This window comes from Apium graveolens, chromosome 10 (genome assembly GCF_009905375.1).
Source record: "Apium graveolens cultivar Ventura chromosome 10, ASM990537v1, whole genome shotgun sequence".
Classification (NCBI taxonomy): Eukaryota; Viridiplantae; Streptophyta; class Magnoliopsida; order Apiales; family Apiaceae; genus Apium; species Apium graveolens.
In genome coordinates, this window is record NC_133656.1 from 48968189 (window position 1) to 48984294 (window position 16106).

Consider the following 16106-nt stretch of genomic DNA (forward strand, 5'->3'; position numbering starts at 1 on the left):
TGATTCCTTAATTGTATTCAAAACTCTTTTGATATTCTTGAGTGAAAATGCTTTAGAAATACTTTAAATCTTGACGAGAATAAAACTCGAAAAATAGTGTTTACGGAAATATTGTAGTCAACAATAACATGAAATAATGATCATGGATTGAATCATAAATTCATTCAAAATTGAACTCTTGATATCAATACTTATTTTGTTGTCATATCAAATTAGATATCAATATGAACTTTGATGCTTATAACATCCCATACTGAAGTCAACATCAATCATCTACATTAATACCACTTTTGATATTTAACAACAAACTAAATATCAACATCAACCAGAAACTGAATCATAACCGCATTTCACCTTTTATTCAAAACAGAAATAGTTGATAAATCATTTACTCTATGATTATCAAAATAATTTAGAAACAACAATTTAGATTGGAACCAATTATCACTATGTTGTTCTTGATGATCAGTCACGAAACAACACCGGTATCCCGCAGCCATACCGTAAATATAGGTACCGGTATCCCGCAGCCATACCGTACCTAAAGGGCACTAAGAAAGGCATATATTCGCCTTACAAGATATTACACTTCCGTATAATAGCTTGCACTGGGCCGGTGCCTCGACCTCTTACGCAACCAGTAACCATCCAATCTTAAAACATTTTATTAAAAAGGGATCATAATAATCGACACCCGAAATAATTTTATTCCCCCATTCACTTGGGCAGGAATACTCGCAACCAAATCATTTTTCTCAACATCCAAAATATTTATAAATCCAGTAATTTGATAAGTAAAAACATTTAACTATTCTGAACATAGAATAGAAGAGAGTACTTGCATAATAACATTTAATTCAGTGATATGTAAAACATTTATCTATTCTGAACTGAGAATTGGGAAAGTAATATTTGTATAATCATAAGCAGTTGAATATGAAAAACATTGTACTATTCTAGAATTAGAATGGCATAGAAAACTTGCATAATAGGATTCAAAATAAATGTCACTTAAACAATAAGTGATGATAGGGATACTTGCCTTTGGGTTTTTAGCAGTTACGCACACTCACAATAACTCAATTCCTCGTTCTGACATCTCATGGCATCACCATCTTTTATTCTAACAATATACTGATACGCCACTCCTGCGATTGCTAGAAGCCAGATATCCAGTACCATTCCATTTCATTCTTTCCAACATCTTGTCCCGATCAAGTCAAGCGATCTGCATCTATAATTAAAAGATACAACTTTAATCGTCTATGCGATAATGACTAGGCGAACTGCGCATCAAAATTCTATCGTCTACCCATACGATAGCCCACACATAAAAAAGACAGTCAAATACAAGACTCTTGACCTACGTACACATGTAATACACATAGCATGTAAACACATAATTCACGTATCACATAATTCATATAACACATGACTCGGTTCGTCATAAGGTTCGACTCGGTACGTTTAAAACTGAAATCGGGTCAAAAATATGATTTATCGGTCAATAATCGACTCAGAATGACTTGTAAAATAAGTGACCTTTCGAAACAAAAGGATTTGGGTCTTGAAATTAATTTTAATGAAAGCGAAATATTTTTCCGAGTCTAAACGCGCTCGTTTCGTATTAAACGGACAAACGGTTTATTTATTATGAATAAAATAAAAATAAAATGGGAATAAATCAATTAATAATAATATTAATTGATTTTTAAATACCAAAATATAATTTTTAAAAACTTCAAAACAATTTTTAGGAATTATTTCAATTAACTAAAAATAATTTATAATTTATTTAAATACTAATAAATAAAATTAATTGAGTAAATGAATTAATCAATTAATTAAATTCATAAATAATTAACTAAAATAAATTATAAATAATTAAATCAAATTGGATTTTTGAAAATAATAAAAGAAAATAATTTTTGGTATTTAAAATAATTAGGTAAATAATTTTTAGAATTTACAAAAATAATTATTAAAAGAATTTTGAGAATAAAATAAATCATTTTAGAAAATAGAAAACTGAATTTGGAATTTGTTTTTAAAACTAAAAGACAGAAACAGTTTTTATATAAAAGAAAACGGGGCTGGTGGATTGAAATCGGGTTTTTAAGAAAATAAAATGGGTTCGGTTGGCTTCAACGGGGTTGCTGTAATAACCCCAAAAATTTTGGACTTTTTGTACCCTTATGAATAGTGATTTTGTTGATTATGCTGATTAAGAAAACTTTTCATGCCACACTATGTAAGAGTTCTTTTATTGATATTCTAAGATCTTATTAGTACTTCATATGGTATATAAGTGTATGTAAAGATCGTCAAAATCCAAATTCGAACACTTTAATTTTTTCCGAAAATCCACCAGATACCGAAAGAATTGAGTATAAGGTAACATGATTAAAAGGATTTAAATGAAAGGATTATAAGAGAGGATCATAACAGGAATATAATATATTGAGAAAGGTTAAGGGAACCCAAGTAATAAGATCTCGGATATGATCCCTCAAACGATTCGCAAGAACGAACGATAAACGAGTCGTAAAACAATTGAACGACAAGTAATGCAAGAGAGATTAGTGCAAGAATTAAGGATGATAATCAAGCATTTAAGCAAGGATTAGCATAAAAGATGCTTCCATCACCAAGTGATGACAAGTGGCAAATGATGAAGTCACCAAGGTGATGTCATGCTTAGTCACACTCCACTCACTTTAATCAATCCATTTATCACCCAAATAACCCATTCACTTCCATTTTCCACCACAAACTCATTTAGCAAATTAAAACCCCTCCCAAGAAGAAGAAGCTCTCGACCTTCTCCATTTACAAGAAGAAAATTTCCAAAAATCAAGATCCAAGCTTTGTTAAATTACAAGGTAATTATCTAAGGTCCCTTATGATTAGTTATGGCTATCCTAGAAGTTTAAGCCTCCAATTATTCATGAATCTCTTCCAATAAATCAAGGAAGAAGATGATGAATAGTGTTTTCAAGTTACTAACTTTATTTTCTTTGATTTTCCTTTAAGATCCAAGCATTCCTAAGCTATCTCAAGGCTTCTTAAGGCTTCCTAGCTACTCTAATCACTCCAAGGAAGGTATAACACCTCCAAACCCTAACTTTACTTTGAGTATTAGGTTTGGATTTGATTGTTATAGTAAATGAGAAGCATGTTGCTTGTGTGTTTAGAGTTTGGATTGTATTTGTAGTGATTTGGATGTTGGAATCTTGTTTATAGTTAATGAAACTTAAGTATAGTTAGTAGTTCATGTTTGGGGATGAATGAATTGGAAAATCTTGAGATTTGGGGACTGATGTAGTAAGGTTTGGATGAGGGTTGGTTGTATTGTTGGTTGTGAGTGGAATTGTGGTTGTTTGGAGTGGTTTAAAACTTGGTAATCGCGTAAATATAGCCGTCGTAATGCCCAATTTCATACAACTGCTTGTTCTTAGTATTCGGGACAGAGAGCTACCTTTTGAATCTGTGACTTTGCCATGTTTATCTATATTATGTCGTAAGCTTTGTTTTGATATGTAGTTCGCTTAAATCCGATGTACGGTTTAGGAGAAACGACCGATTTAAGTAACGGCGTTTCGCGAACGAACCATTTCCGCTCGCCTTACTTTGAAACCTTGGTTAAGATCCTTAAATGACCATTTGGAGTATGAAACAATTATGTAAGGTGGGTTAGGCAGTTGGTAGATTAATCGCGAAAAAGTCACCTTAAAATTCGTAACGGTTAATTTATTAAAATTGGTGGAGCCGAGGGTACCCGAGCGATTAACGCAAATCATTAAGTGTCTAAGCGACCGTAAGCGACCGTTAGGGTATGAGTGAGTTTTGACTAGTTTCTTAAGCGACTGTGGTCTAATTCCGGATTATGTTGTTGTTCATAGGTTACCGGACCCACTCTAAGCTTAAGTCTATCCCAGAACACTCAGGCAAGTTTTCTACCTGTTTTACTATTGTTGTGATGTAATATATTGATGCATTATCTTGAGATAAGTGCATGGTTATTATTAGCAAAGCCTTGCGATATATTGGAGCATGTGATATGATATTTATATGCATACCTGTTTCGTAATCTTGATATTCTGTTATCAATTCAAATGCTTATAAGTTGCATAATACCTATGCTAGAGATAAGCAGTAGTTGCGTATACCCTTAGTATAGGGGACCCGAAGGTGAACATTTTTCTAAACCGGGAGTCGATGTTCCCAAGTATAATATATATTATATATATATAGTTTTCTATAACTAGTAATCGAATAAGGTATATTCGATAGTTTTGAATAATATCAAACTTATTTCGATTATTCAAATAAAGATCGTACTTTCGTATAAGTATATCTTTTGTTATTTATTATTCATTTCAAGTATGAGTTTTAAAACTTTTACTTCAAATATTTTATGAAGATTATCCTTATGAGAATATTATTTAAATAGTAATATTCAAATATTTTCTAATATATCGAGATTGATTTATTTTATTAAATCATCATTACTCTAAACATTCTTTAAAATATTTTCAAGTCTTCAAAATGATTTAAAAAGTTAGAGTGGATCCCAAAACTCATTTTTAAATTTTAGATCTTCCTTTTGAAGGGGATTTAAATACTCGCTCAAAACCTGAGGGATCCGACTCTGTGGTGTATTTTATATTCGCAACGAGATTGTTGTTTTGAGAAAACATTTTGATTACTTGCCCAACGTTCGGGAAGTAAGTCCAACTATTTGAGTCGGCATAAGCAACATGGGCTCAGTGGGCGTCCATGAAAGTGTAAGTGGCTCAATGGAAGTCCATCAATGCGTAAGTGGCTGAGTGGCAGTCCAACATAGGTCCTAATGCGGCCAGGGTGATGACCAGTGGGGAATTCATCCATCTACTAGTAGAAAAGGTTACTTATTGGTATCTTTGCCTGATCAGCAAGATATCAGGTTTATGCCAAAATTCTCTTCTTTATAAATTCATTGGATATGACAACTCTGTTTATACTTGTCATGACAGAGGTTTTCAGGGAATATATGAGATATATATATATATAGGTGTATATATATATCGGGACTTAATGAAGTATCTCGTAACTTCATCTATTTTGAATGATATTTCAAAGATTGAATTTATTCAAGTCTTATCTCGTAGTCTCATCTATGTGATGAACTTTTGAAACTGATTATACCTTGAACGGTGGTAGTTCAAGTAGTATTTGGAAAAGATATAAGTATATTGGAGTATCTTGTAACTTCATCTTTTTAACTTATATCTAGTAAATGATTATCTTATGTATGAAAAATATTTTCAGAAAAATGTTGAGACAAGGTTAGATATATGAGATCACCTTGCAACGATATCTTTATACAGTTATAGACTGGAACTCGGTGTATATTATGCATGGAAGAGGATTTCCAAAATTTCGAAAAGTATATATACATATATACTGAATATTTTGCGACTTGGTCGCGTTAAGATATCAAACTTGGTTCATATCTGCTTGACCAAGACTTTCATGAGTATTATGAGAATGCTCAAATATTGTAAATCATAATACATATTATTTTGGTGGGCTTGTTGCTCACCCTTGCTTTATTCTTTCATCACACAACAATAGATAGAAAAGATGAACATGACCAAGCTCCCAGTTCATGAGTGGATAGGAAACGTTCTGTAGTTTCCTGTAGGCGTTGATGCCGTTGTAGCTGAGGTAGGAACTACCAATAGGCTAGGCTTTCAACATTTGATGTACCAGACTTATTTATACTTATGAATTGTAATAATGGCAAAGAATATGTAAATTTATTTAGAAACCCTTTTGAGGTGTAATGACTTATAATTGTGGAATAAAATGACTTGTGTTATTTTTGAATATTCATCTCTGAGACTATAACTTGTGGTGTGTGTGCATATTGTGGTGTCACAGTACGCAGTAGTTGGTTGATTATTAAGATTAAGTATTATTAAGGGAAATGGAACTCGTGATAACCCGGATCCCCGACCCCGGATTTGGGGGTGTTACAGAAATGGTATCAGAGCTAAGCGTTATAAACCTCAGAGATGATGCGTCGTTAAAAATGATAAGTTCACTAAGATAATAAGAACTCTTTCCAAGTTCATAGTCGGACTACCTAACGTAGCACTGACATGTAAAATCCTTACGGGAACCCATATAAATATCTTGATAGTAACATAGATCGTTATCGTATATGGTAGCGGGACTCCGAAACCTGAAGTTCAAAAGAAATAAGACGATGATGTTTTACTTTTATTGGGGATCAGATTGTGGATCCAATGGAGCACCCTAACGAGGGACCAGATGATGTTTATATTAAGGATGTAGCGGTTGAGGATGTTATCCCAGAAGGGATTGTTGCTGAAGAGGATCCCGTGGGAGATCCTGACAAGAATGAAGAAAGGGCCGTGGAGGAATTGATGACCGTGGTTAGGGCGACTACCAGAGGTATGATTGGCCGGTTATTACCATAGGTTCATTCAAGTTTGCAAAGATAGCAGCCCCTTTAACGCGGCTTACTCGTAAGACCGAGAAGTTGGAATGGACAGAGAAATGCGAGAACAACTTTCAAGAACTAAAGCAAAGATTGGTGATGACCCCTATGTTGGTGTTGCCGGATGGAAAAGGAGATTTTGTGATTTATAGTGATGCTTCACATAAGGAATTAGGGTGCTTCTTATAAAGCACAACAAGGTAATCGCGTACGCGTCAAGACAATTAAGGGATTCGATATCCCACCCATGATCTCGGGCTCACGGCAATAGTTTTGCCCCAAATATTAGAGGCAATACTTGTATGGATAGAAGTGCGAGAATTACACAAACCATAAGAGCTCAAGTATATTTCCACGCAGAAAGAGCTCAACATGCGCCAGAGGAGGTGGTTAAAGCTAATCAAGGATTTCGATTATGATATTCTTTATCATCCAGGGAAAACCAATATGATGGCTAACACCCTTAGTAGAAATGTGCAACTCAAGATGATAATGTCTTTGGGAGAGTTGATAAGAGATTTTGAGAAAATGGAAATAGAAGTGAAGGTAACCGGAGCCAGTACTGAAAAGTTGTTTGAGATTGTAATGCAGCCCGAATTATTGGAAAACGATCATATTATGCCAAGAAAAAGTGATTAATGAAGGCAGAGAACCAATGAATAGAGAAGATATTAATACCGAGAAAGATGATAAGGGAATAATGAGGTATTCCTACAGAATTTGGGTTCCAAATGTTCAAAAGCTTAAGGATGGGATCTTAGATGAAAGCCATAGTTTGAGGAATAAGATGTTGGGAAAACCCTGAATATGATAGTCAGGGAGGTCGCCATCAAGAAAGAAGGAACCCATAACATAATGAAGTGGAAAACAAGGATTTTAACGTATAAGATAACCCCGATTATGGGAGAAGGATGAAACATTTCATACTGAGAAAACAGAAGTCGAGAAAGGAAGGGAGCATCAAGATGGTACTCCTATGGGGCAACTCATGGACCTTCCTAAACAAATCTTATACTTTTACTCCCATCTACCACCTTGAGGAATCAATGTAGTGGGAAATTCTTTCATGACCTTTAAGTCGCTAAGCTCTCAGAGTTCCAAGGAACAGGGTGACCCAGTCGAGGCAGGAGCCTGGCTAAAGGAAATATAGGAATCATTTGAGATCCTAAATGATTGACGAAGCACAAGAGACTGGTTTTGTCACTTATCTTCCTAAGAGAGAGGCCACCCGCTGGTGAAAGACCAAGAAAGGCACAGAGCCAAATGTTATAATAAACTGATTAAAGTTCAGTCAATTGTTTTCGGGAAAGTAATTCCCAAGGTTATGGAGATAGTGTAAAAGCTTTAGAGCCAGAACAAAGGACGAGTATGATAAATTATGAATCTAAGATTGTAAAAGTTGTCAAGATTCGTTCTGAGGACAAGAATCCCAGAACGACGTGATATTTGAAGTCAATGATTAGTGGGTTCGTGAAATGATTGTAAGAGAGAGGTAAATAAAAAAGAAACTGAAGTGGAAAGGGATATAAAGGAAATAGAGTTTGAGGAATGATAAGGGAGTTGGGTATGAGAAAACCCTAAAGACTCGTAGTAATAGAAATAGAAAAGTGTGTGATCATCAGGATGAGGGTGATTCACCATGAGTTAAAGTTTATGGTTGAAGGCATAAGAGATACATATATTTTATCCCCTTTAAGTTGGGAGGATTCGAGGAAACCTTGAGATAGTTCGAAGGATAAATAATGAGACGCGGATAGACTGAGGAGACAAGAAAGTAAGAAATTAGGAAAATTGGATGAAGGAAGTGACCTTCAAGAATGTGAAGTGTAAGACCGGTGGCTTGATACCAGAAAGGGAGACACCAGGTATGAAAGATATCCCAATATTGAGATGACTATTGAGATAAACAACAAAAGTAAATGGGGATTTATTAAGAAGAAGTTCACGTTGAACATGACCAATATCTTCCAGAACATCCATGTTATCATTACCAAATCAGGAAAGAAAAGCGGATAACCATTATTATCTTTTGGAGGCCATATGGATTGACCTCAATTTGAATAAGGATGCTATTGTGAAATTAGGTATAGACTATCGAGGTGGGAATGATTGAATAAGATAATCTATCAAGGATATATGACTTGATTTATCCATGGAAGGATGCATGTACCTTTTTAAAGGTGGAATTAAGGATAGAACCTCGATAACTTGAGATGAATCCTAGGGGAATGCATAAAGGTTGGCATTTCGCCCTTAATAGGAACCACATGAGTTTTGACAGTATGAATTAGAAAGGATTAAGGTAACAACAACCTCTAAAGATCAGTGGAGAAATTTTTCAAAAGTACATAGACAATGGTTCTAGTATTAGTAAATGGTATTTTGATATGCCCTGTATCTAGGGAATACATGAGGAATGATTCAAGGATAACCTTAGAGGTTTTACAAGGAGAAAGGTAATAATAAAAGTTTTGAAGAATAGAAATGTTGATAAAGAAAATATGGCGTAATTATAATAATGCCAGGTGGGCACGTGTTAAACCATAAGAAACTATAGATCGACCCAATGAAGGTCGAGATTGGGGAAAATGAGAAGGACCCAAGGTAAGAGATGTCCTAAGTATGATCGAGAGTCAGTGTGACAATGTTAGCCTCTAAAGACCGAGGCAATAACTTTTGGAAAAATGGTGATATTTTTTTTTCACCAAAGCGTAAGGAAGAGCATTTTCACACAAGCAGTGATTGGAAATGAGGTAGAAAATTTAGTTGAAGGTCATTTAAAAGACATTGATTATAAGGAACTATTACTATCATGAAAGGCCAATGAGGTGGCCGACACTCTAAGTGTAAGAGAGAAATTATAGGCGCTCGTGCCAGAGGAATACAATGACGATGGTTAAAGCCGTGAAGGTTGTATTATGGTTTGTTAGATTGACATTCCTTCTGATGATTGTGTGATACTCAACCGTAATGGTAGTTTGGTAAAGATTTAATTCATATAGTCACCGTGAGCGGGCTATCTATCTTAGAAGGTCCTATCTTGAGATAAGCCAGGACCATGTTACGAGAGGACAAAATGAACCTTTGAGATTCATGTTTCCTAATTAAGATATATGATTAAGAATGGTATTAACCTGCTATCGTTGCTTTATTGAAACTCTTCTGTAATTTAATCTGCTTCATGTCATATGTACGTCAAGTTCAGGAGTGTTCTTCATGAATCATGGAATGGTGATTATGTTGCCTCCTTAGAAGAATTCGATACGACATGTATTGACTCCGTATGGTTAGCTATTAAGATTTCATAGAAAATGAATGACTACAGTAGGTCAGTGGTGGACCATAGTAATGCAACAATGATTCTGCGAGTAATGAGCCGATTACAATCGTGAGAGTTGTATTGGAATGGATGTTGAGATTGAGTACCACTAATGGGGTCATGTTGATGTATAAGTTATCATTGATAGACTAACTAGTGGATTATTTACATATTATATATTTATTCCTTCTTATGAATAGAGAGTCGTATTACTATACGAGGAAGGTTGCAGTGCAAGCATAGAACTCTAGTGACAATGATGTCTAGAATGAAATCCCTTATTCGAGTTTCGATGCCGAGGGAGTTTTAAAGGTGAGTGTTTATGAGCTCGAGCAAGAGCATGGGTCCATAGAATGATGGACGAAATAGCAAGAATATTTAGGCATGTGAAATGCGATGCTATAATACTTGATGTTGATATATATATACATATATGTTTTGTTCTCCTATGACAAACCTCTATAGTTCAGAGGTAGATTCCAAGCCAGATATTTTGTGGCAGTATATTTTTTTTACATATACACAATTCTCTTCAATTCGTTATTTTTTTCTTCTTCTTTTCATTTCATGTAAGCTGAGAAGAACAACCCTTCCAGAAGGGGAGGTATTGCCGAATGACTATCTATCTGTGTGATAGAAGCCTTGTAGGATACCACATGTTGTTTAATTGCTTGTCAAGTACTAAAGGATGGCCACCTTCTGTACTAACTATGCAATAAAACAAGTGTTCATGATTATAGTGATCTCTCAATAAATTCTTTTACTTCTATACGATGGATCAAGCTTTTAAATATGGAAGCTGCTAGAAATGAAGTAGTATCAGTGCGGTGGTATTCCGTTTCTAACGCGTTCGTGATATTAAGGTTGACGCTTTTATTAAAAGGTTATAGAACGCTAGCGAGCAAAAGTGTAACCAGTATAATATTAGGTATGGAAGATAGTATCGATTACGAACTGGAACATAATGGGTATTAATAAGCAAAAGCTATAATGCTAGAATTTATGATGAGAGCCTGTGCTATAGACTTGAAAGAGTTTGGAATGATCACTTAACACGGATTGAGTTTTCTTACGACAATAGATCATATACCAGTATCGGGATGTCGCCTTATGAGATCCTTGAGGGAACACAATGTCGATCTCCCTTATGCTAGGATGAAGTTGCAGAGCGCAAGATGCTCGGACCAGCAGTGGTCCAAAGGACCAGGGATATAATAGATCTAATCAGAGGACGGCAGGTAGTAGCCCAATATGGACATAAGAAGTATGTTGATTTGACACGAAAGGACAAAGAGTAGGAAGTAGGGGACCTAGTGTTGTTATAGGTATTCCCTTGGAAAGGATGGATGAGGTTCAGAAAGAAAGGAATGTTAAGCCCATGAATTGTTGGACCCTTTGAGGTATTAAGACATATTGGGAAGTTAGCATATGAGCTAGCCCTACCCCCGAACCTGTAGCAAGTTCATAACGTGTTCCACGTATCAATGTTAAGGAAGTGTAATCCGGATGCCAGATATATAGGGGCATATGAGCGCATCGACATGCAACCAGACGTAACCTATAGTTATATATAAAAAAGGAAAAAGTGCTTAGGAGAAGGGTTATCAAACTAGTCAGAGTTTAGTGGTAGAACCATAATGTGGAGAATTGACTTGGGAACTAGAAAGTGAAATGCTAGAAAAGTACCTCCATTTGTAATCTATCTGATTTCGGGACGGAATCCTTTTAAGGAGGGGAGACTGTAATAATCCCAAAAATTTTGGACTTTTTGTAACCCTTATGAATAGTGATTTTGCTAATTAAGAAAACTTTGCATGCCACACTATGTAGGAGTTCTTTTATTGTTATTCTAAGATCTTATTAGTACTCCATATGGTATATAAGTGTATGTAAAGATCGTCAGAATGCAAATTCGAACACTTTGATTTTTCCCGAAAATCCACCAGATACCGAAAAAATTGAGTATAAGGTAACATGATTAAAAGGATTTAAATGCAAGGATTATAAGAGAGGATCATAAAAGGAATATAATATATTGAGAAAGGTTAAGGGAACCCAAGTAATAAGATCCTGGATATGATCCCTCAAACGATTCACAAGAACGAACGATAAACGAGTTGTAAAACAATTGAACGACAAGTAATGCAAGAGAGATTAGTGCAAGGATTAAGGATGATAATCATGCATTTATGCAAGGATTAACATAAAAAGATGCTTCCACCACCAAGTGATGATAAGTGGCAAAAGATGAAGTCACCAAGGTGATGTCATGCTTAGTCACACTCCACTCACTTTAATCAATCCATTTATCACCCAAATATCCCATTCACTTCCATTTTCCACCACAAACTCATTTAGAAAATTAAAACCCCTCCCAAAAAGAAGAAGCTCTCGGCCTTCTTCATTTTCAAGAAGAAAATTTCAAAACATCAATATCCAAGCTTTGTTAAATTACAAGGTAATTATCCAAGGTCCCTTATGATTAGTTATGGCTATCCTAGAAGTTTAAGACTCCAATTCTTCACGAATCTCTTCCAATAAATCAAGGAAGAAGATGATGAATAGTGTTTTCAAGTTACTAACTTTGTTTCCTTTGATTTTCCTTTAAGATCCAAGCATTCCTAAGCTATCTCAAGGCTTCTTAAGGCTTCCTAGCTACTATAATCACTCCAAGGAAGGTATAACACCTCCAAACCCTAACTTTACTTTGAGTATTAGGTTGGGTTTTGATTTTTATAGTAAATGAGAAGCATGATGCTTGTGTGTTTAGAGTTTGGATTGGATTTGTAGTGATTTGGATGTTGGAATCTTGTTTATAGTTAATGAAACTTAAGTATAGTTAGTAGTTCATGTTTGGGGTTGAATGAATTGGAAAATATTGAGATTTGGGGACTGATGTAGTAAGGTTTGGATGAGGGTTGGTTGTATTGTTGGTTGTGAGTGGAATTGTGGTTGTTTGGAGTTGTTTAAAACTTGGTAATCGCGTAAACATAGCCGTCATAATATCCAATTTCATACAACTGTTTGTTCTTAGTGTTCGGGACAGAGAGCTAACTGTTGAATCTGTGATTTTGCCATTTTTATCTATATTATGTCGTAAGCTTCGTTTTGATATGTGGTTCGCTTAAATCCGATGTACGGTTTAGGAGAAACGACCGTTTTAAGTAACGACATTTCGTGAACGAACCATTTCCCCTTGCCTTACTTTGAAACCTTGGTTAAGATCCTTAAATGACCATTTGGAGTTTGAAACAATTATGTAAGGTGGTTTAGGAAGTTGATAGAGTATTCGCGAAAGAGTCGCCTTAAAATTCATAACGGTCTATTTATTAAAATTGGTGGAGCCGAGGGTACGCGAGCGATTAACGCAAATCGTTAAGTGTCTAAGCAACCGTAAGCGACCGTTAGGGTATGAGTGAGTTTTGACTAGTTTCTTAAGCGACCGTGGTCTAATTCCGGATTATGTTGTTGTTCATAGGTTACCGGACCCACTCTAAGCTTAAGTCTATTCCGGAACACTCAGGCAAGTTTTCTACCCGTTATACTGTTGTTGTGATGTAATATATTGATGCATTATCTTGAGATAAGTGCATGGTTATTATTAGCAAAGCCTTGCGATATATTGGAGCATGTGATATGATATTTATAAGCATGCCTGTTTTGTAATCTTGATATTCTATTATCAATTCAAATGCTTATAAGTTGTATAATACCTATGCTAGAGATAAGCAGTAGTTGCGTATACCCCTAGTATAGGGGACCCGAAGGTGAACATTTTTCTAAACCGGGAGTCGATGTTCCCGAGTATAATATATATTATATATATAGTTTTTTATAACTAGTAATAAAATAAGGTATATTCGATAGTTTTGAATAATAATCAAACTTATTTCGATTATTCAAATAAAGATCATACTTTCGTATAAGTATATCTTTTGTTATTTATTATTCATTTCAAGTATGAGTTTTAAAACTTCTACTTCAAATATTTTATGAAGATTATCCTTATGGAAATATTATTTATATAATAATATTCAGATATTTTCTAATATATCGGGATTGATTTATTTTATTAAATCATCATTACTCTAAACATTCTTTAAAATGTTTTCAAGTCTTCAAACTGATTTTAAAAGTTAGAGTGGATCCCAAAACTCATTTTTAGATTTTAGATCTTCCTTTCGAAGGGGATTTAAATACTCACTCAAAACCTAAGGGATCCGACTCTGTGGTGTATTTTATATTCGCAACGAGGTTGCTGTTTTGAGAAAACATTTTGATTACTTGCCCAATGTTCGGGAAGTAAGTCCATCTATTTGAGTCGGCATAAGCAACATGGGCTCAGTGGGCATTCATGAAAGTGTAAGTGGCTCAGTGGAAGTCCATCAATGCGTAAGTGGCTGAGTGGCAGTCCAACATAGGTCCTAATACGGCCAGGGTGATGACCAGTGGGGAATTCGTCCATCTACTAGTAGAAAAGGTTACTTATTGGTATATTTGCCTGATCAGCAAGATATCAGGTTTATGCCAAAATTCTCTTCTTTCTAAATTCATTGGATATGACAACTCTATTTATACTTGTCATGCCAGAGGTTTTTAGGGAATGTATGAGATATATATATATATATATAGGTGTATATATATATCGGGACTTAATGTTGTAACTTCATCTCTTTTGAATGATATTTCAAAGATTGAATTTATTCAAGTCTTATCTCGTAGTCACATCTATGTGATGAACTTTTAAAACTGATTATACCTTGAACGGTGGTAGTTCAAGTAGTATTCGGAAAAGATATAAGTATATTGGAGTATCTTGTAACTTCATCTTTTTAACTTATATCTAGTAAATGATTATCTTATGTATGACAAAGATTTTCAGAAAAACGTTGAGACAAGGTTAGATATATGAGATCACCTTGCAACGATATCTTTATACAGTTATAGACTGGAACTCGGTGTATGTTATGCATCGAAGAGGATTTCCAAAATTTCGAAAAGTATATATACATATATACTGAATATTTTGCGACTTGGTCGCGTTAAGATATCAAACTTGGTTCATATCTGCTTGACCAAGAATTTCTTGAGTACTATTAGAATGCTCATATATTGTAAATCATTATACATATTATTTTGGTGGGCTTGTTGCTCACCCTTGCTTTATTCTTTCATCACACAACAACAGATAGACAAGATGAACAGGACTAAGCTCCCAATTCGTGAGCGGATAGGAAACGTTCCGCAGTTTCCTCTAGGTGTTGATGTCGTTGTAGCCGAGGTAGGAACTACCTATAGGCTAGGCTTTCAGCGTTTGATGTACCAGACTTATTTATACTTATGAATTGTAATAATGGCAAAGAATATGTAAATTTATTCAGAAACCCTTATGAGGTGTAATGGCTTATAATTGTGGAATAAAATGACTTGTTTTATTTTTGGATATTCATCTCTGAGACTATAACCTGTGTTGTGTGTGTATATTGTGGGGTCACAGTATGCAGTAGTTGGTTGATTATTAAGATTAAGTATTATTAAGGGAAATGGAACTCATGACAACCCGGATCCCCGACCCCGGATTTGGGGGTGTTATAGTTGCCAAGAACTCCGGTTGAAGGTCGACCGGAATCTGGGTTTATCCCAGAAACCGGCGACTTCGCCGGAGTCTGGTGAGCCCAGAAACCCCTCCAAACTCAACGATTCCAGCTCGTTTTCAATACAAATCCAAACAACAACATCCCAGAAATTCAGTTCAGGCAACAACAACTTCCCTTGATGATTTAAACTCCGACTTCGGCGAGAAGAAACCATTAACGCCGCCCAGAGTCGGAGCTTTTCCGACCACAACCCGAAATCTGTAATCCTCAACCAATAATAACAATCTATAGCTCAAATTAAACCTCTAAACATTTGCAATCTATCTAATCATTAAACACAATCACCAATCCAAGAATCATTCTAAAAATCAATTCGAAAATTCTATAAAACCAAAAATTTGAATCATTCATTAAGGAACTAAAACAAATCAAACGAACATATAAATCAACCCTCCTGATCACTTTAAAGCTATATGTAATATAAAAAATATGCAACAATTAACACAAATCCAAGAGCGATTTCAAACCAAGAAAAAAAAATCGATTTTGTGAAATACTTCACCTCAATTCCGGAAATTGGTATCAATAGAAAGCTCTCGTCAAGAGGATGATTTTGATTACTAGAACACTTGATTTGGTTTCCTGGTTAGCCCAAATTCATTGATGAAAAGCTGGACAAGAA